General features: G+C 37.5%; 1 protein-coding gene and 1 long non-coding RNA gene across 2 annotated transcripts in view; both read right to left on the bottom strand.

Annotated features, from left to right (window-relative positions):
• The window catches only part of LOC116573045, a 48,337-nt gene extending 39,987 nt beyond the window's left edge, over positions 1-8,350 (bottom strand). Inside the window, exons 1-3 of the long non-coding RNA XR_004278594.1 lie at positions 7,934-8,350; positions 2,752-2,828; positions 1,814-1,875 (exon numbers count right to left, since the gene is read on the bottom strand). This is a non-coding gene — a long non-coding RNA (uncharacterized LOC116573045). The remainder of the gene's footprint in view (positions 1-1,813; positions 1,876-2,751; positions 2,829-7,933) is intronic.
• A 14,051-nt stretch (positions 8,351-22,401) lies between these two features.
• Positions 22,402-23,256, bottom strand: part of HTR7 (5-hydroxytryptamine receptor 7) — an 85,683-nt gene continuing 84,828 nt past the window's right edge. Inside the window, exon 4 of the transcript XR_004278595.1 lies at positions 22,402-22,440. The gene's annotated coding sequence lies outside the window, so the exon portion shown is untranslated. The remainder of the gene's footprint in view (positions 22,441-23,256) is intronic.

Raw genomic sequence — 23,256 nt, forward strand, 5'->3', positions numbered from 1 at the left:
CAGGCATTTACAGCAGACGGAGGGAGAGGGAACTTGTTTGCCCCAGCATCAGATCACGTAGCTAGCCCCTCTGCACAAGCAGGCAGGAGCTGAGCCGGCCATCGGACCTGCACTGCCACAGCATCCTGCACTGTCCGAAAGTTCTCAAATCCCTTCAGCTTCTGGATGTGCAGCACGGTTATCCCTGATGAAGGCTTAAAGGAACTTGTCTGGGATACCGTGACACCTCAGACAATCTCTTTGTAAGTTATAAAACACTACAGCAACGTCAGCTGGCTTATTATTACTCTTATTATTGCCATCAGATGAGGTGTTGGGCTACTCTCCTGGCAGGTATGAGTAGTTTAGACCAAATCTGTCTTCATCGCTGAGGTCAAGCCCCAAACCCTAACCACTCACTTAAGGTGAATTACTCTTGTGTGTCATTTTCATACTAGAAGGATATTGGTGGACGCCAATGAGAGCTTAGAACAATAATTTGTTCCAGTGCTCATTGTGCTTTGTTAACCTTGGATGGACATTAATGAACAAGTTTCAGTTTCATTCCAACTTGTAGAACAAGTGGAACAATAAATGCAGTGGGACCCTGTACTATAAACTTGGCACGTCTCATTATTTAGAAACTGCCTGAAGAAAATTCTAGGAAGAAGCTTGGTTTATTCGTAAGAACTAATGTGTTCACTTCTATTTTTCTCCTAGTTTATGGTACTTCTCAATATGTTGGTAAATCACCTGATGTAATGGTCTGAAATTCCATGTGGGTAAAATGGGGTTAATAAATCATAACTGAAATCATCATTAGTGAGCTCCCTAACAACCCCAGATTCGTCTTCGGTTTCCAGGTTTTTCCTAATGCTCCAAAATAAAAAGCTCAGCAACATATCAGTGTAACTGGTCATACTAATGTCCTCTGCTACGTCATCCCATCCTCAAGAGAATATGCTAAGAAAGGAATTGATTATAATCAGAATTACATGCCACCATAGCTTAGCTGTCCTCTTATACTAACCTCTAGTTCTAAAATAATGCCTCCTATTTTTAAAATGTGGTTGGTATTTTTAAACAAAACATAGAGCAGCAATAAGATGACAAGAGTAGCCAAGACCAAATTGAATGAATAATTCTTCTATCTCAAAGAATAGCCACAAATAAGGACATGCAGACTGTTGCCGTGTCTCAAAAGCACTGCACATCTATCTTAGTGACGGAAGAATCTAACAATTACCTAAATGTTTGATGTGGGTGCGCCTGCGTGGCTCAGTGGGTTAAAGCCTCTGTCTTCGGCTCAGGTCATGATCTCAGGGTCCTGGAATCAAGCCCCGCATCGGGCTCCCTGCTCAGCAGGGAACGTGCTTCCTCCTCTCTCTCTGCCTGCTTTTCTGCCCACTAGTGATCTCTCTCTGTCTAATAAGTAAATAAAATCTTTTTTAAAAAATTCTGAAAAAAAGAAAGAAAGAAATGTTTGATGAGTACAACGTACTAAACTTTCAGATCACGGCTGACTTTCCCCTCCTTTTAGTCAAAATGTATTGGACTCATGTACACCTAGGCAAAGGCAGATAGGGAAGGGTAACGAATGTAACTGTAATATAATAGTCATTAATCAAGTCATTTTAGAATCACAAATTATAGTTGACGAGAGGGAGACATCCGTGTCAGCAATATGGTTGACTCGACTTGCACAGAAACTGCTCTAGGAACAGCCCTAACACTTAAAAATGCTGCATGAAATCGTTTTAAACCCTTTTTAATTCATGGCTGGAGTCAGTGGGGAAAGAAGTATGTAAGAGCTAAAAGACAGGCATTAGCTTACCATTAACCCTAGGAGGTTTGGAGCCTGGGATTTAACAGACATAAGGGAGACTGGAAACAAATCTGTGAAAACAAGGGGAGAAGTCAGTCAGAAACTCTAATTGAAACTGAAACTCCTTCCCTTACCAAGGATTTTCATCCTTGAGGGAGACAATAAGAATACATGACTCTCTTGATCTTGGCTGTGGAAGGAGTTGGGAAAAAGGCTCCCCTTAGAATTCCAAGCTATGGAAGCAATCTAAGTGCCCATCAATAGATGAATAGATAAAGATGTGATATATACATAAAATGGAATATTATTCAGCCATTAAAAAAGAATGAGCTCTTGCCACTTGCGACAATGTGGATGGACCTAGAGGGTATTACACTAAGTGAAATAAACCAGAGAGATACAGACAAATACTGTATGATACCACTTACACATGGAATCTAAAAAATAAAACAGACAAAGCAGAACCAGACCCATAAATACAGAAAACAAACTGGTGGTTGCCAGGAGAGATGTGTAGGAGGATGGGCAAAATGGATGAAGGGGAGGGGGAGGTATCGGCTTCCGGTTATGGAATGAATAAGTCAGAGGGATGAAAGGTACAGCATAGGGAATATAGTCAACAGGATAGTGTTGTATGGTGACAGATGGTAGTTATACTTCTGGTGGGCATAGCATAATGTACAAACTTATCCAATCTTTATGCTGAACGTCTGAAATTAATGTACCATTATGAGTCAACTATACTTCAGTAAAAAAAATGGCATGTCAAAACTCACAAAACAACTAGAGACAAATGTATAATTTTAAAATGTCTTAGCAAATAAGACTAAAACTCAGTGAAATAAACATCCGTCTCAAGAAAGTCTAAACACATAGCAAATTAAAATAAAGTAAGAAAATGTAAGATAATGAAGAAATGAAATTAATGAATTAGAAATAATACTTACAACAGAAAATATAAACCAGGCCAAAACCCGTGTGCTTAAAAAAACTAATACAATTTATCAATTCTTGAAGATACTAGCTGAAGAAAAAAGAAGAGATGAATTAGATAAATTCCTAGGAAAATAAAATGTACAAAAACAGATACAGAAGAAATAGTAAATCTGAACAGTCTATAACAATTTGAAAATCTAAGTCTATAATTAAAAACCTGTACAAAAAAAAATCATAGTTTCCCAGAAAGTTGACGTTATAGGACAAGATTACCAAAGAATGTACAAAGACTTCAACTGTACACACAGTATCCAACACAATTTATGAAGTCATAGTAACTTCACTATAAAGTTTGCTAAATACATTGCAACAAAAGAAAAGTTACAAAACAAACCTCACTCAAGAAGGTAAATGCAAGAAATCTTAATATATTAGCAAAACAAACCTGGTAATTTATTTGAGAAGGCAGGGAAGATTTATGCAAGAAACAAAAGACTTTATTTATAAAGATTGAAAACTACATTAAATTAGATTGTGCCTAATAAGAAAACAAACAATCCACACCAAAAAATAATTAAATAAATGACCCAATTAAAAAAAAATGGGATAAAGACCTTAATAGACACCTTGTCAAAGAAGACACACAAATGACAAACAAGCATATAAAAAGATACTCTATATCATAGACCATCAGGGAAATGTAAATTAAAACAATGAGATACCACTACACACCTATTAGAATGGCTGAAATCCAGGACACTGACAACACCTAATGCTGGCCAGTATGTGGGACAACAAGGGCTCCCATTCACTGCTAGTGGGAAGGTAAAATGGTACAGCTACTTTGGAAGACAATTTGTCTGTCTCTAACAAAACTAAAAATATCCCTATATGTGATTCAGCAATTGCACTCCTTGGTATTTACCCAAGGGAATGGAAAACTTTCATGTGGTTTTGTTCACACAAAAACTTGCACATGAATGTTTATAGCAGCTTTATTCCTAATTTGCCAGAACCTGGAAGCAACCAAGATGTCCTTCAGTACACAAATGGATAAACTATAGTACATTCAGAAAATGGATTATTATTCAGTGCTAAAAATAAAAGAGCTATCAAGCCATGAAAAGACATGGAGAAACCTTAAATGCATGCTGCTAAGTGAAAAAAGCCAGTCTCATAAGTCTGTATACTGCATGATTCCAACTATACCACATTCTTGCAAAGGCAAAACTTATGGAGACAGCAAAATCATCAGTGGTTTCCAGGGGTCTGGAAGGATGAATAGGTAGAGCATAGAGAATTTTTAGAGCATTGAAACTACTCTGTCTGATACCATAATGGTGGTTACATGTCCTTACACATTTGGCAAACCCATGGGATATATAACACAGAATGAGCCCTCATGTAAACTATGGACTTCAATTAATAATAATTCATCAATTTTGGGTCATCAATTGTAACAAATATACGACTCTAATGAGTGATGTTGTCATCTGTAGTCATGTGACAAGAGAGATTTGATGAACCTGAAAGAAGTCTTCCGAGTTGATCAAGGTCTAATGCAATGGGGCATAGTAGCACACGTCCTGGGAACTGGGAGGACAGGTAAGCTTTAGAATCTAAAAAGCAGCCTTTGATTTGCTTTTCCACCTCCTCCTAGGTACGTGTCAGGGAATTCATCCAACCACTAATAGCCACAACCTTCTTCAGCAAAAGGAAATGTTCATTAGGATAACATCTTATGAGTATTTAAATCATAAGACAAGATTCCCTCTGTCAATGGGAATTAGAAGTCTGAGACCAAATGAACCAGTAAAAATATCTTTTATGGTTCCTTTTCTGAAATCTGTTTAGCACATCTAACGACACTTTTGTAGGGAGACTTCTCTAAAAACCACTGAGGAAATGAGCTAGAGATGAATAGCCAATTGGTGAAATGCTTCTATTGGTTGAATTTTCATATTTTTATTCTTATCTTTTTATCTCTTAAACTAAGTAAACTGTAAACTAAGAACATAATTAAGACCTATGTCTAAACAGATGGCATTATAGACACTGTGAAGTTATTCCTGGTCAGAGCTTCTGCCTGGCAATTTGATACAGTGTTAAGACAATTTCAGTTTCTTAATTTCCTTCATATAGCAATCACTTAAATAATTGAAACAAATTTTCTAAGTCATATCCTTCCCTATTTATTCATAATTATCCAATCAATTGAAGTACTTTCCTGTAACTTCAACCATAATATAATAAGTGCTATAATCAGATAAGTTTAAAGTTTAATCAACTCAGACTTCTATGTCTATGGAAATGTTTTAGTAATCTAAATTAAAATCACCTACGATAATTCACTCACTCCTCTCAATGATATTTGGTAGTTCAAGGAGACACACATGTCGTGGGGTTAGCATTCAATGGCTCTGTATTGTATTAAGCAAAAGTCATTTTCTTTAAGTACAATGTAAATTGCATTTTAATATCTCTATAGATTTCTATGTTGGCAAGAGGAAAGCATAGCAAAATTTCTAAATAAATTTGAACAGAATTGCCCAGTGCTATTAATAATTTCATCTCCATATTTTAAAGATATGAATTTGCTTGCTTAAAAGCCATCTGATGAAACTTGTATTTTGAAGGGGAAGTAAGCTCAATTTCATTAAAGTCCATGGTGGCATAGGCAAAGTAAACATATGCAAGTTGTTTACACTTTGGGAATACTCCATTCTGTTGTAAAACTCCGATTAGATCATATATATAACACATAATAGATTACACACATGCACAGAGGTCTATGGAGCTATTGGAGGCAAAAGTCTACAAAATCAGGAGGCCACTTCTGCATCTCTCAGTACACGGTGATATCAAATACTGTAAACTGCTGCTTTTTTCCAATTATATACTCTATTAACATTTTTAAAATGTAGGAAATTATAGGGAAAGAATAACAATAATTTGTAAACCCACTATTAAAAATTTACTTATCTTTAACACTTTGAAAATATAGAAAAGTATAAAAAAGGAAATAATAAATAAAATATTATTTTATTTATAATAACTATATTTATAATAAACAAAATATAAGAATAAATAAATAAATAAAAGAATCACCTGTAATGTCAATATCCAGAGATAATCACTTTTAACAGTTTGATATGCACACTTACACATATATGTACATATACATATATATATAAGAACTTACATATATCATTTTTTAAATTGTGATTTTATTACTATATATGCAGCTCCTTACCTGGAGTTTTTCCACTAGATATTGCACCATTAGTTTTCTTTTCGTATTGTTAACTATATTTTCGAAACATGTTTGTTGTTGATGGCTGGAAAATATAACCTCTATGAGCACAGGGACTCTATCTTATTCATACAGCCTGTGCCAAGTATGCCATAATTTATTTAACCACTTTCCAATTTTTTAACATTTAGGCAGCTTCCAAATTTTCGCTGTCATAAATGTTACAATATTTTTTTATATATTTAATTTTTTTGTTAACATATAATGTTTCATTAGCCCCAGGGGTACAGGTCTGTGAATTCCCAGGTTTACACACTTCTCAGCCCTCAGGGTAGCATATACCTTCCCCAGTGTCCATAACCCAACCACCCCTCCACCCCCTCCCCCACAACCCTCAGTTTGTTTTGTGAGATTAGGAGTCTCTTATGGTTTGTCTCCCTCCCAATCCTATCTTGTCTCCTTTATTCTTTTCCTACGCCCCAAATCCTCCACATTGTATGAATTTCCCCACTATTTTCCTTTTGCCAAAAGCCGTTTAGTTTCTTTCTCTCTCCCACCCTCAGAGGAGAGTCCTATTTCGCCTAATGATTCTTTGAGATTTTGTGAGGCCGGTCTGGAAGGAAAGCAGTGAAGTTGAGGTTGAAGAGTAAGAGGCTGTGTGGGCTAGGACCGGAGGAGGACTCTTCCGAGAATTCGAAGATAAGATGCGGGAGTAGCTATGTGAGATAAAGCGACGGGAGAGGAGAGCTATTGCAGTGGTCTCTCTTAACCTCCTCACTGTGCTTTTAAAAATGCCAAGCATGAAAACGGAAGTGGAATCAGTTTTTTGTTTTGTTTTGTTCTGTTTGCCTGCCCAACATTAATCTTTGACAATTAGGGCCCCCTAACTTCTGAAACAAACAACCCCCCAGATTTCATGAAAGTTTATTTCTTGCTCGTGTCACCGTCCAATGGGTGTTCAGTGGGTGGCCTTCATGTGATGATGTAGGAACTCAGCAACTTCCATGTGAGGGATTTGACATCCCCCAGGGCCTCTGAGTCCTACACTTGTCCTTCTACATCCTGCGGGATGGAGAGCAAACAGAGAGAAACACCAGTCCTGCAGGAGCTTTAAGGGGCCAGAGCTGGAGATGGCATCCATCACTTTCACCCCATTCCATTGCTGAAAATTCAGTTACTTAGTCCCCACTCAGCTGCAAGGGAAATCATGAATGTGATCTATGCCATCCCTCCCGATTTTATGGATTTGTGGTAAAACCATAACAAAACAAAACAAAAAACAAACAAAACTGTTACTTGGGGTGGCGGTGTTGTCTCGATCAAACGATGGACAAATAATGCTGTTCAGAATCTTCTTTCTAGGTATTTGAATCTTGAGTAAAGTGACAAAAGGATAGGAAGCATGTGGGACTAGTTCATCCTGAGCTGGTGCCCTGCGGGGATCATTCATTGTTCCTTTGGCCCATCTTTTACCAGAACTAGATATCCAACTTTTCCTTCATATCCACGGTTTATCCACATCCTTCCAACAAATACCCTTTTTGCCTAAGTTAGCCACAGTTATTTTTTTGGTGCTTATAATCAAAGGACCTAATGAATACAGAACCTGAATTATTTTGAAATTGTGTCTGGTTGTTATTGTGATTAATCTGTGTTTCTTTGCTCATATAACCACTTTTGGATGGTGGCTCTATAAAGGTTACAGAAATAATGTTGAGATAAACTGATTTGTACACAAATCTTTACCTTATTTCTGATCATTTTCCCAAGCCAAATGCCTAGATCAACTCTATTTTTAAAAGCGTTTTAATACTAATTATATATTTCAGTCATTTAAATATCAATGCAAAATCTTTTCATATCATCAGCATTCCATTTCAACTTTAGAAAATTGTGTTTTCATCATTAAGAGTAATAGCAAAGCACAAGAAAGCACTTACCACATAGTCTGACATTAAAGTTGGATTGCTGAATCTCATCATGAGTGAACAATTCCTTACAGAAAGACTAGATCCTGTACAAGCTTTCCTGGAAGCTGTCCTGGGTTGCAAGAGGAAGGTGGGGAAATTGTGGCCAGATCAGTAGTGTGGGCTTCTGCAGCTTATTATTCTCTTATTCTTATCTCTTTTCCTCTAACCTGTGATGTCTCTTAGCATTCATGAAGCAACAGGGCACTAGCGGTTCTTCACCCAGAAGCCAGTCAGGTTGCCTGTGAGGTCTTGCTGTCGCATGACAACAAATTCTTTCAGAGAAGGTGGGCTTCTCTTCTTGGCTTAGGAAAGGGAATAAGAATTGTGAAATCAGATAACCATGTATCCCCAAAAGAGAAATAGGGAAAAGTTTGTTGTTGTTGTTGTTTTTAAGATTTATTTATCTGATGGGGAGAGAGAGAGAGAGAACAAGCAGGGAGAGTGGCAGGCAGAGGGAGAGGGAGAAGCAGGATTCCTGAGCAGGGGAGCAGGGAGCCTAATGCAGGGTTTGATCCCAGGACCTGGGATCATGACCTGAGACAAAGGCAGACAGACACTTAACCAACTGAACCACCCAGGTGCCCCAAGGGAAAAAGCTTTTAAAAAAATCTGTAAAGAGGAAAGGTTTTTTTGAGACTTGCATACAGAGGGCAATTCATATATAATAATATTCAACTTTGAAATGAGAATAACTGTCACCAGTTAAAATTTAACTCCATTATGGCCAACTCAGCCCTATATTTTGTTTTGTTTTGTTTTTTTGTTTTGTTTTTTAAAGATTTTATTTATTTACCTGAGAGAGAGACAGTGAGAGAGAGCATGAACGAGGAGAGGTCAGAGAGAGAAGCAGACTCCCCGTGGAGCTGGGAGCCCGATGCGGGACTCGATCCCGGGACTCCAGGATCATGACCTGAGCCGAAGCTAGTCGTCCAACCAACTGAGCCACCCAGGCGTCCCAGCCCTATGTTTTGTTGTTAGAGTTATTGTGCTGCTTGAAAAATACACCCTTTATCAAAATATTAGCATAAAATATTTAATTAGTACTTAACCCAAAATATGATATAATAGCTACTCAAAGAACAAGCACAAAATTAGCTAAAGATAGACATTTTTAACAGGCAATACAAAGGTGTGGATCAAATACTTTAAATAAAACTTAAATTGGACAGTGTTTCTTACCTTGAAAGCAAAGTCAGAAGAAAAAACAAAACCTTTTTTTTTAAGCCACCTATCAAAAAGATCCAGTATAATCATGTGAGCAAATCCTTTTCTTTTTTTTTTTTTTTAAGATTTTCTTTTTCTTTCTTTCTTTCTTTTTTTTTTTCTTTCTTTCTTTCTTTCTTTCTTTCTTTCTTTCAGGGAGTGAGAAAGAAAGCAGGAGTAGTGGGGAGAGGTGGAAGAGGCAGAGGGAGAGGGAGAAGCAAAGCAGACTCCCTGCAGGGAGTCTGATGTGAGACTCAACCCCAAGACTCTGGGATCACGATCTGAGCCAAAGACAGACACTTAATTGACTGAGCCACTCAGGTGCCCAATCTTTAAGAGACAAATAGGATAAACTTCTCTACTGAGCCCTGGAACAGTTTAAAGGAAAAGGATACATTCCAAGTATATGTTAAAAGCAACATGATACTATTGCCAAACCTTAACAAAAAGAAAGCAACTAACCATGCTTATGTTGACCAAGAAAAACCTTAATAAAATATTAGAAGACATAACTGAATAGAATACTGAAAGCATAAGAGATCATGAGTAAGTGCAATTCATTCTAGACTGTAAGGATAATTTGATACTAGTAAATAAATTAATATACCATACTCTCTTGGCTGCCAAAAACATTTGTTTAATTCCAAATGTATTTGAGATTAAAAAAAAAAGAAATGTGATGTAGGATTGAATGGATATTGCGTGAATATTAAAAAATAATATGCACTGTAACTGTAAAGCTGGCATTATGCTTAGTGGATAAATAATGGAAGTATTTCCTTTAAAGCCAGAAATCAGATATCTCAGACCGGTGCAATTGTTCAGTATCATTCTGAACATTGAAGAAAATGCAATTAATCAAGAAAATGAAATGAGGCATACATGCTTGAAGGGAGAATGCAAAATTATTAGTATTTCCAGTTAATATAATTTTCTACTTGTGAACTCCAGGAAAACAAACTGCAAAACTTTTAGAACTGTTAAGAGAATCAGTAAGATAGCTAATTTCAAAATAAAGATACAAAAATGCAATTGCTCTTTTCACATATCAACCATAACTAGTGAGAGAATTGCCACATTTACAATAGCAACTAACAACAAAAACTCAAATGAAAAAATAAAAAATATATATTCATCCCTATAGTATCCAGCAATGATAGTAAGGACAACCACAAGAACAATATGCATGATACTGGCACAGGAAAGACAGACAGACTGCCAAGGAGCAGAGTCAAAAATCCCAGAAATGCTCAAGTATCATGAGAATTTAGAGAATAAATGTGCCATTTCAAATCACAGGGGAAGGAATTGCTCACTAAGTAATTTGGGACAACCAGCTAGCCAGCTTAGGGAAAAGTCCATTTCATAAATTAAATTCCAGTTAGATAAAGCATGTTAATAAATGGAAAAAAGAAAAAATGTATGAGAAAACACTCCCAAGAATAATAGACTGGAATGCTTCTTTTTAAACTTGACACCAAAGCCAGAAACCATAGAAATTTACATAGAAGTTAAATATTTCCTGGCAGTGAAAACAAAAACAAAATACCACAATTATGTAAGTTTAAGAGACTTAGGAAAAACCATTTAGTAACACACATGTTGGACAAAGAATTACTACCACTCTATGAGGAGCTCTTACAAATCAATTATTTTTTTTTTAATGGTCAAAGACTATAGCCAATTTACAAATAAAATAAATTACAATGGACCAAAAAAATGATACATACAGTTTATTTTCTGAAATGCAAGTGAAACTATTTTTATGGTAAACTTGCCCTCGCCTCCCATTTTTTTTTTTTTTGTTGAGGCATAACTGACATACAACATTATATTAGTTTCAGATATAGGACTTGGTGATTTGATATTTGTATATATTGTGAAATAATCAATACAATAAGCCTAGTTAACATCTATCACCATACATAGTTATAGAATTATTTTTTCTTATGATGAGAGCTTTTAAGATTCACTCTTAGCCACTTTCAAATATGCAGAACAGTAATATTAATCATAGTTACTATGTTGTACATTACATTCCCAGGACTTATTTATTTATAACTGGAAGTTTTTATTTTTTGACCACCTTCACCCATTTCACTCATATCCCAACCTCTACCTCTGGAAACCACCAAGCTGTTCTCTACATCTGTGAGTTTGTCTGTTTTTAAGTTGTTTGCTTTTGTATTTAGATTCTACATATAAGTGATATTATATAGTATTTGTCTTTTTCTCTCGGACTTAATTCATTTAGCATAATACCCTCAAGGTCCATCCACATTGTTGCAAATGGCAAGATCTCATTGCCCCCCCCCCTTCTTTTAAAAGATTTTATTTATTTACTTGACAGACAGAGATCACAAGTAGGCAGAGAGCAGGCAGACAGAGAGAGGGGGAAGCAGGCTCCATGCCAAGCAGAGAGCCTGATGCAGGGCTCAATCCCAGGACCCTGGGATCATCATAACCCACTGAGCCACCCAGGCACCCCTCATTCCTTTTTTAAATGACAGAATAATATTCCATTGTATATATAGTCCACAGTGTCTTTATTCAATCATCTGTCGATGGACATTTAGGTTGTTTCTGTATCTTGTCTATTGTAAATAATGTTGCAATAAACATAGGAGTACATATATCTTTTTGAGTGTTTTTGTTTCTTGCAGATAAATATCCAGAAGTGGGGTTGCTGGATCAGATGATAGTTCTATTTTTAATTTCTTAAGGAACCTCCACTACTGTGTTCCATGATAATCATATCAATTTATGTTCTCACCTACAGTGCACAAGTTTCCCTTTCTCCACATCCTTGCCAATATGTGTTGTTTCTTACCTCTTTGACAGTAACTATTTGAACAGGTACATTTCCCTGATGATTAGTGATCAGCATTTTTTTCACATATCTTTGTTCATATACCTATATGTCCTCTGTGGAAAAAAGTCTTCAGATCCTCTGCCCATTTTTTAACCATATTTTCTTGCTTTTGAGTTGCAGGAGTTCTTTCTATATTTTGGATATTAACCCCTTACCAGACACATGATTTTGCAAATATTTTCTTCTACTCAGTAGTTTGCCTTTTCCTTTTGTTGATGGTTTCCTTTGCATGCAAAAGCTTTTTAGTTTGATGTAGTCCTACTTGTCTATTAGCTTTTGTTGCTTTTACTTTTGGTGTCAAATCCAAAGTCATCATCTTTAAGACCTATGTCAAGGAACTTATTGCTTGTATGTTCTCTAGGAGTTTTATAGGCCTTATGTTCAAGTCTTCACTGTTTTGAGTTTATATTTGTGTATGGTGTAAGATAGTGGTCAGTTTCTTTCTTTTTGTGTATGTGACTGTCCAGTTTTCCCAACACCATTTACTGAAGACACTGCCTTCAATAAACACTGTCCCCACTGTATATTCTTCACTCCTTTGTCAAAAATTAATTGACCACACTGGCATGGTCTATTTCTGGATACTCTATTGTGTCGAATGGATCTATGTGTTTTTTTATACTAAAACCATATTGTTTTGATTATTATAGCTTTGAAATATAGCTTGAAATTTAGGAAAGCACTGCCTTCAGCTCTATTCTTCTTTCTCAAGATTGCTTTTGCTATTTGGGGTCTTTTGTGGTTCCATACATATTTTAGGATTGTTTGTTCTTGCTCTGTGAAAAATGACATTAGAATTTTGATAGGGGTTGCATTAAATCTGAAGATTACTTTGGATAATATGTACATTTTAACAATATTAATTATTCCAATCCATGAGCACAGAGTATATTTTCATTTCTTTGTGTCTTCTTCAGTTTCTTTCATTAATGTCTTATAATTTTCAGTGTATAGGTCTTTCACTTACTTGGTTAAATTTATTCCTAAGTATTTTGTTCTTTCTGATGCAACTATAAATGGGATTATTTTCTTAATTTCTCTTTCTGATAGTTTGTTATTAATATAGAAACACAATGAATTTTTGTATCTTGATTTCGTATCCTACAATTTTTTAAAAGAAATCTTTTAAAACCATAATATTGGCATCAGATGAATGACAACCCAAACATTTTTGTAGGGGGGTAAATTTTTACCTCTATCCTCTTAGGGTTTTCCAGCTGGGCCTGAGAATTAAACTGACATAAGACATACTAACAGGAGAAAAACACACACATTTATATTAAGTTTTACATGACATAGGAGCCTTCCTAAGGAATGAGGCCCAAAGAATTGGTAAAACCTACAGGCTTTACAGTAGGTTGAACAAAGAGAGGCAATTGCAGAGAAGTAAGTGTATGGGGAGCCTAAGGGAAGATAAGATATATTTTAACAAGGTCTGCTTGAACAGATTTCTTTCAACCTCAGTTCCCTGTCACTGGTGATAAGAATGTTTTCCTTCCTTTTGGTATACAGAGGACACCTTTCACATGGGAGGTTTATCTCCTACCTTCAGGAATGAAAAGGAGGGTCAGAGTGCCCATCTTGCAACTGCCATTTTTCAAGTGCCTTTAATTCAAAATAATCAACATATTAAAACAGCACACTTTGGGGTAATATGCTCTGCACTGCTCCTTTGGCAAAGGAGACAGAAAATGGACATTTTCAAAAGCTGTTGATAGGAGTATGAATGGATACAACCTTTTTGGGAGGCATTTTTATCAACCACAATTATAACTGGGCAACCCATTCAATCTAAAAATCTTGTATCTAGAAATTCTCCACAAAGAGATAGTTACACAAGAGGGAAAACATATGTGCATAGATGTACCTGGCTGCATCATCATATAGGCAAAATTGAACAGATGAAGCAGAACAAAATCTCCATCATTAAATGATTGGTTAAGTAAATAAGATATTCTATCATTAAGAAGTAAGGTAGTATCTTATCTATTGAGGTAGAAACATGAAATCAACATGTTTTCAAGTGAGACAAAAACAGGCTGTCGTGTAGGATGAATTTATTTATAAAGCATGCATATGCCCACATTTCTATATGTGTATTCATGTACATTTAGAAATCTAGGAGTTTATCTCTGGATGGTGAGATTTGGGTGATTTTACTGCCTTAGTAGATTTTTTTTGCACTTGTTCCTATGTTTTGTTTTGTTATTTTTTGTTAATGAGCATGTATCATCTTAATGACAAAATATTAAGTTTTTTTCAAAATAATTCACCTTACCTACCAGTTGCCTCTTTTCACTGCCTTTGTCCCTCTGTTGCACCAATTTTACCACATTTTTTCAATGCTAAGTAGCATAGGCTTTTTCCACTGCCACGCATCTTAAAATAGATGGCATTTCACAACTGCTGTTGGCCAGGGGACCAACATGACATCGTTGTCATTGCCTGTGCAGGTGCAAACTTGGCCATGGTTATTCATATTGCCATGACTTCCGCTAATTATACACATTATTGGTTCTACATCCGTTGAGTGTAATTGACATTTAAAATTGCTTTGGTTCATTGCTGTCGTATCACTTCATCACCTCAAAACTGGGTGGCTTAAAACAACAATCCCTTTGTTATTTCTCACAGTTTCTATGGGCCAGGAATTCAGCAAGGGCTTGGCTGGGTAGTTTTGGTCAAGAAATATTGCATGCGATTGCAGCCCCTTAGAAGCTGGAATGGACATAGCAGAGGTGGCGGAAGCAGGAGCAGCTGGAAACAGGCAAAGCTTCTTTCTCCCTTCATGCGGTGGGCTTTTCCATGTGATTCCTCAGGAGTTGGATGGGTTTGGGTTTCCTCTCAGCATGGCAGCCACAGACCACTGAGACTGTTAACACGGAGGGCCTGGGTTCTAGAACAAATATTCTAACAAGCCAAGTGGCACCTGCATCATCTTCTCAGACCTAGCTTCAGAAATCATTCCAGAGCTGATGCTTTCTATGCGTTACAAGCAAGTCACAAACTCTCCCAGATACAAGCAGGAGGAAATAGGCTTTCCTTCTTCATGTGGAATTAGTAAGGTTCTAGAAGCCCATATGGGACAAGAACTATTATTGTGGCCACTGGAAAAAAAAAAAATAGCTGGCACAAAATATTTTCAGAATGATTACACTATTATATGGCATTGACATGTAAAGTTATTTTATTTATTTAACCTTTTTAAAAGATTTTATTTTTTGAAAGAAAGCGAGAGACAGTGAGAGAGGGAATACAAGCAGGGAGAGTAGGAGAAGCAGGCTTCCTACTGAGCAGGGAGCCCGAGGTTGGTCTTGATCCCAGGATCCCGGGATCATGACCTGAGCTGAAGGCAAATGCTTAATGACTGAGCCACCCAGGCGCCCTTGTAAAGTTATTTTAAATTCATAAATGTACTACATGATAAAAAATAAATCCCTTTCTTTATATGTCGAACAGCGTTCTTTAGTTCAGGAAGTATAAACTAAAAATCTAGGTGGTTAGGGAGCAGTGTCTCATAGTCTAACCGGCTTCCTAAAGGTCTTTTGTACTGACTTCTTAAAGGTCTCCTATTTGTCCATCCAGGTCCACTTTCCACATTTCTTGTGATCTTGACACCATGCAGACATGCTCCTGTGCCCTCTGCTTCAGCTCCAACAGGACCCATGGGTAGGCCTGGTGGGGGATGGGAAGGAGGAGGAGAGAGAGGGCAGAGCACGCACTGCCTTGGTGTTTCCCTGGCCCGAACCTGACTCAGGCAGCCTGCTCTACCATTCTCTCTCCCTACGGGTTTCTGTAACATCTCCCACTTCTCATCCTTTTATTGAGGTGGTGACAGCTTCTCTGATGTTTGCCCTGGGTTTCTGAACTTGCCTTTGTTGTTCCCCCACGCCTTTGTAATCAGCGCCTATGGAAACAAATCCCCGACCGGGCGAGAGGCCTGCCGAATAATCCACATCTTGTAACCAGGGGCATATTAGAATAGAAGAGGTAATAGGTACTGCTTCAGAAAGGACTGATTTTCCTTCACATTACATGCCAGCAGGATGAACAGAGCCTGGCCTGTCCAAGGCCTTCCCACTGTGGGGAGAGGCCGGTGGAGCTGGGAGCTCGGGAAAATTCCCGGTGGTAGACAGGCATGGCCAGTGGACTGTGGGGCAGTGATCCACTGTCATATTTTCTATCTTGTAATTCCTTTGTTGACAGACACACATGCAATGTTTGCTCGGTGTGACAGCCTGATCTCACCTGTGACATAAGCCAAGGTCCAAACCTGCCTTTGCTGTGTAGCAGAAATAGAAGAGGAGGAAGAAGAAGATGGCCACCGAGTGTCAAGAAGCGACCTAAAAACGGTGGACAGTTGACTGAAGTGATGAGGAACGATCGACACGGGGTAAGGAGAGACGTGGATGGTTTTTCACTTTGGGCATGCTGTAGAGCTATTGGCCACCTACAGGTTTTTTGCACATGTACCCCCATAAAGTCATTTTGAAAAACTAAGCAGCCACTTGCAAATTTCTCAGATACCTGGGGAGGGAAAGATAATGAAGACAGGATTCCCTGATGCCCCATGTGACTCAGGGTGTCCAAGGAGAGAATCTGTGAAGACTGGGGACTCCTGGGTTTCATACAGTTTTAACCCTATTTAGGTGAACCTATTTCTTGAACACTGGGTGCATGAGGCCAATCTTAGTACATGCCTACAGGTCAGCAGTGAGAATCTTAGTACCTTCTTGCATGTCAGTGGTCAGAACCTCAGCACATTCCTGCATGTCAGTGGTGGGAAGCAAGCCAGAACTTCCCCAAATCATTAGAATCTGACTAACAATTTTCATGGTTTCAATTCTACCAGACACCATAGAGACACACTGCATTGAAAACCAGGCATATTCTTTTCAAATAGGAATGGGTGAAGGGATATCGTTTTGCTTTCCTCTGATCAATTACGGATTCTTCTGAAAGTTATCAAAAAGGAGTGTGCTGACTAACTGGTTGTGGAAAAATTCAATTAAACTTTTTTTGAATAAAAACATCATTTCAAAGATGTCTGCCAGGTGAATTTCAACAAAAAGAATCCTATTTTTCCCAATTATTGTAATTATTGAAATTTGTCAAGAAGGAAAAAAAAAGTAGATTACCAAAAATAAAAGCGATTAAAAAGGATCACAAAGAGTCACTGCTTTGTACCCCATGTACTGTTTATACCGGAAAATCTCTTGCAACTCTCTCCTCTCTCAAACTCCCCTCCACTTCCCAGATTATAAGAACTGTTCTAGGTGCAAAGATATCAGTTTCCAGGACTGTGGTAGTTGTTCTAGAACTTCCTCTCACCTGATTATCTGTAGTGTGCCCCTAAAGATCAGCTGGGATGGCATTTTGCCAAAGGTGCCCACCTCCCTCGAACAAGCACTTTACCAACATAATTCTTGAATATTTCAGAGTTAAAAATAAAATGCATTTAAAATGAGAATTGTCTGAAAAATAATCCCATTCTGAGGGTTTTCTACTTTCATTTGGTAATAGATTAATAAACATTGTTGTGGAAAATAAGAAACTGTATTCATCTTTATATCATCCCCCCCACCACCACCACCCCAAATCGTTCAAGTCTAGAAAATCCCACCTACCTGCAATGGCAACCCTGGACAAATATTCCCAGAAATTTCTGTTGTCTGCATATGCAATGTTTGAAGCACACATTTTATGTCATACTTAGTAGGTAGAGTAGTATAAAGGTGTTTGCCCCAAAATAAGCGGCAAAAATCAACATGTTATAAAAAACAAGTTCCCCATGTTACAAATATATACATTAACAATTAGAAAACAGTCAAAGATATGAGGAAGGCAGCTCACAGAAGAGGATATGACCGGTGGCCAACCACACACGATAAAGAAGTTCAACCCCACCAGTAATCAGGAAAGCACAAACCTAAAACCACAAAGTAATAGCATTTCACACCCTTCAGACTGGCAAAACCTTAAAAGTTGAGTATTTGTGAATGCCAAGTGTTTGAGAAAATGTGAAACTGTAAGAACTCTCATATACTGTTAGTGGGAGTATAAAATGGGGCAAAGACTCAGAATTTGGCAAAATCTCGTTAAGGATATACACTGACTCCTACACAGCAATCAGGCGAGCTATGGAGCTGTTGGGCTCCTACATTTTTTGCACATGTACTCCATAAGGTAATTCTGAAAAACTATACAGCCACTTGCAAATTTTGGACATGTAAAACTTTAAATCACAAATGTGAATAGTTGCAGAAGATGTAAGTTTGCAATTGTTAGAAATACTGACATTTAAAAAATAAAACAGTGATGTCATTCATTTAAATCTATTCAAAAGTGGTATCAGATAACAAATACTATCTATTTTAAAATTACACAAACTGCTCTTGTTTAACATTTGGAAAATTTATCTTTTTTTTTTAAACTTGTATTTCCATTGCACATCTCACTGAAGTTTATCTTAACATAATGTATTCTTATGTTTGAACATCCTATTTTGATCAACTTATCACCTGTTACAGATATGTGCAAAAAATTTTTATCTGCAAAAAATACACATAAAAATGTACCTTTAAGAGATAGTTAAGAATTTTTTTCCTCAAAAAAAGTGTTTTTCTTGATTTCAAAAGTTATCAATAAATAACTATTTTAAGTAGTAATTCACATTACTAATTCTTATTATGTCTAATTATTATTACATGAATTACTACTAAATTACTATTGGCCAAAACCAAAATGTATTGCACATATTGGTAAGTATTAAATGTAAAAGTATAAATTTTGATTAGAAATGTTTATGATGGAATGAATGGACAATTTTTTTTCATTTAGTTCCTGTATCCAATTATGAATATTACTTATTGCTAAAATGAAACAGGACTCATGAAATTAACAACAAAATAAAAGTAATGGGGTTACTAGCAGTATGAAGCTTACCAATAGTATATTAATGATTAAGTGCATTTTTTATAATAAATTTCACTAAATATACCAAAGTTACATAAATCTAGTAAGTACATGATAAAAATGAACAAATGAGCTGAGAATTGGTTAATTGGTGATAATGAGCAGGAAATTTAAGTCCAAATGAAGAGTGTATATGGATTTATAATGTCCAATAATCTTTTTGTAAAAGTAATGGAAATATTTCTTCTACAAATCTGATTAAATGTTCGAAAAGATATAAAACACTAGCTTACTTGCAACATGAGTTTTTTCTACTCTATTTCACTCTGTCTGTCTGTCTGTCACACACACACAAACACACACACACAGGATGCCCAATTAAATTTGAATTTCAGCAATTTTTTAATATAAATGTTCCCAAGGCACTACTGAGACATATTATTTGAGAATATACTTGTACTAAAATAATACAAAACTACCTGCTGTTTATCTGAAATTCAAATTTAACTAGACATCCTGTCTTTTACCTGAATTTTAAATTTCACCCAAGTTTTTGCCTTTAACAGAAATATGTGCAAGGAAAGACATGAGGCTCTACTGCAGACTTATAGGCCCTTAATTAAAGCAGACTATGTGGATCCCAAAATATTTTGAATTGTCCCTTTGGGGCACAGCACTATATTAAGTTCCTAGATAGGTAAAAGACCTTTCTTTCGGACAATGGAAAGAAGTGGTAGTGAATGAGGAGATGGACAGTACAGGTGGCCCTCAGGCATGTCAAGTTTAGAATGCGAAAATCCATTATGCTAACAGCCATCATACTGGGGAAATTCCAGTGTGTGTGTGCGTGCGCGCGCTTGTGCCTATGTGCATATGAAGCCGGGACAGGGGTGGGGGGGTGGCATTGGTAATGGCACAGTGCCCATACCTTAATTTGAAGTCCAGTATTCTGGGCAGGGTTTCCCAACACATCTGCACTAAATGGTTAAATTGGGTTACGGTTGTGCCACAAGAGACTGACCTCTTCAGCTCTCAGGGTAGCCTTCGTTTAGAGGCACAGTGACATCTGGCAGAGGGACCCAAGTGAAAAGGGCTGGGAAGCCTCATATAGCAGAAACATCCCCTAATATATGTAGCATGGTACATCCATAAATGCTCATAGCAGCATTCTTTATAGTTACAAAAATCTAGACATACACTAAATGCCCATCAGAGCAAAAATGGAGGACTGAGTCACGAATATTCCACTAGCCAAGTGTTACAGTGCAATTAAAATGGATAAACCTGATCTGTAACTCCCAAGAGGAAGAGCCCTCAAAAACCTGGCACTGAGAAATAAGCAGGTTGCAGAAGGATGGCAGACACAGTGCGGCAAACGTGTAAAATAGATAGTTAAGGAAACTTTTAAAAAATGCAACCATCGTGTATTAAAAGCAGGCAAGCACTGATTAGAAGGATGTAGAAAGTGCCTGCTTATGCCAGGGGAATGGGATGGAAGAGGATGGGTAAGAACAATGGCACAGGAGGGCACTCATGAAGCTCTGCTCCGTTCTCCATTCTTTACACTGTTAACTCATTCACATCTTTCAAAACCCCAGAAGGTACTGGACAGTATTATCCCCATTTTACAGAGGAAAGGATGGAGGCACAGAAATACAGAGATTAGACAACTTTCCCAGTATCAGACACCTCTAATAATAAAAGGGACAAAAGGGGTCCTTTAGTATTACTAATTTTTTTATTAATAAGGACTTGAAAATGTGACAAAATGACAACATAATAGATGAAAGGGTGTTTATGACACTTCATTCTTTTCCACTTTTTTGAAATATCAAATTTAAAAGCTCTGCTTTATTTTTTCAGAAGCTCAGACTTGTCCAATAAGATCATTCTAAAACTCTGGTTATGAATTCTTTTCATGAAAACATAAGTCTTTTTCTCATCTGTCCTCACCAATGGTAGATAAATTACATAAACAGGTATCCTTTTTATTTCTGTGTGGTAATACGGAAGTGAAGACATTCTATCTCAGTCTAAATTACACAGTAGGGCCGTAAACTTGTGTGCCTCACTACAAATTATGTTATAATATTTAATATTTAAGGGATGGTTTCCATCCAAAAAGTCTGTGCTTTGCATGATCCAAATGGATGAATGGGAATTAGGTCCAATTTTCCCTTAACTGATTTAATTAACTAAATCTTTTTTTTTTTTTTTTTTTGGTTGCAGATAAGTTAAAAGCCAATATTTAAAAGCCTGCTGCAATTAAATTTCTAAGAGCCAGGAGAATAAACAGTATAAAGTGTAATCTTTGATTCATGTACCCAGAGTAGTGTCAGGTGGTAATTTTATCTCCACTTCCAAAATAGATTCCAACATTTCATACAGAGCCATTGATGAGGAAATTGATGGGAAAATGGGGGTGACAGCAAACATTCTTCCCTGGAATTGCTCTCTTCCGGTGGAAGAGCAGCTAAAGCCTCCCAGGAGCATGTCTCCACAGAGACCAGGCTGGGGGCAACTGGCCAAGCCTCCCTGACATAGCTCAGCTATTATTTAATTGCCCTCATTCATTTCCACTCTCAAAAGCTAGTAGTCGTTGGGGTGCCTGGCTGGCTTAGTGGGTTGAGTGTGTGACTCTTAATCTCAGGGTTGTAAGTTCAAGCCCCATGCTGAGTGTAGAGGTTGCTTAAAAATACCAACTTTTTAAAAAATTAATTAATTAAGTCACATTAAAAGCCAGTCATTAGCTCCCTTGTGAGCTGAAGAAAGACCTGGCCCAAGTCACATGGATGGATCTGGAGAGCAGCAAGTTTTCAGGTGCAGGGGCCCCTGGGGTCTATAAGTAACGAAGCAGCCATAGGATCGTGAATCCTAGACAATGAAGGAGGCACGCAGGTATGATGAGAGGGGCTACTGCCCCCACCAACTTGTCACGCTGTCTGAAGCTCCTACCCACACTCTCTCAGGTTCGGACATTGATCCAAGGAATTGCTTATCTCAACTCTGTACCTTGCAGGAAGGGGACATTGCGCCTGAATATGGATTCGTGTATTTGACTCATTGGCTTGACTGTTTAGAGACAGCAAAAGATGAGTTGGGCACAGAAGAGATAAGTTTTAATGAGCAGAATATATAAAGGCACATGTTATAGGGGCAATAGCAATTGGGGAAGCATATTAGGGCTCCTCAGACAAACAGAACCAGTGGGTTATTTTTATATGTATTATACATAGGTTATTGATATATATGTCCCATATACGCTTTTATATAAATGTAAAACAATATTCTATTGATATAGTTATACATACACACATATAATCTACATAGAGAGTTTCATTGAGAGAGAGAGAGAGATTTATTATAAGAATTGCTCACGTGATTTCGGAGGCTGAGAAGTCCCACAACGTGCTGGCTGCAAGCTGGAGACCCAGGAGAAGCTGGTGGTGTAGTTTGGTCCAAGTCCAAAGGCCTGAGAATCAGAAGGCTGGTGGTCCCGGTCCAAAGGCAGGAGAAAACCAATATTCCGGCTCAGACAGTCAGGCAGAGAGTTAATTCTCCCACTCTCCAATTTTTTTGTTCTATTCAGACCCTCAAGGCATTGGACATAGCCCACCCACACTAGGGAGGGTGATCTGCTTTACTCAGTCTATGGATTCAAATGCTAATTTCATCCAGAAACACCCTCACAGACACACCCAGAAATCATGCTTAGCCAAATCTCTGGGCACACTGTGATCCAGTCAAATTAACACATAAAATTAACCAACACAGGCAAGCTGCAATAGAATTACAAACCAGGAGAAAACACTGAGATGCTAGGTACCCAGATACGGAGGAAACCAAGAATAGGATTAGGAAGTAGGAATGACACCTTTGCCTTCTTCTCATTATCCAGGCTTTAACCTTGAACAACTACTATGGGGAATTCAGTGACCCAAGAGTTTCTCAGAGTTCAGATACATACTTCCAGTCCCACAGAACCAGTCGGTATCACTGAGATGCATTTTGTGGAATGGAAGGAAGGATGTAAGAAAAAGTACACATCAGCCAGAGGGCTGTTCTGCTACTTACAGGTTAATGTCCTCAAATGCCATACGCATCAGGTCTCTCACAAAATGGAGATAAAAACCCCCTCTTAGGGCTGTTGTGAGGATTATCATAATGACCAATGAGTAAGAAACACCCAACCTATGTGAGTTGTATTAGTCACTGACATTACACACACACACACACACACACACACACACGTAAAAGTGAGGACCGTGGTCAAGGTCAACGTCTCATTCTCAATGGCTAATAT

Source organism: Mustela erminea, chromosome 14, assembly GCF_009829155.1.
Source record: "Mustela erminea isolate mMusErm1 chromosome 14, mMusErm1.Pri, whole genome shotgun sequence".
NCBI classification, from domain to species: Eukaryota; Metazoa; Chordata; class Mammalia; order Carnivora; family Mustelidae; genus Mustela; species Mustela erminea.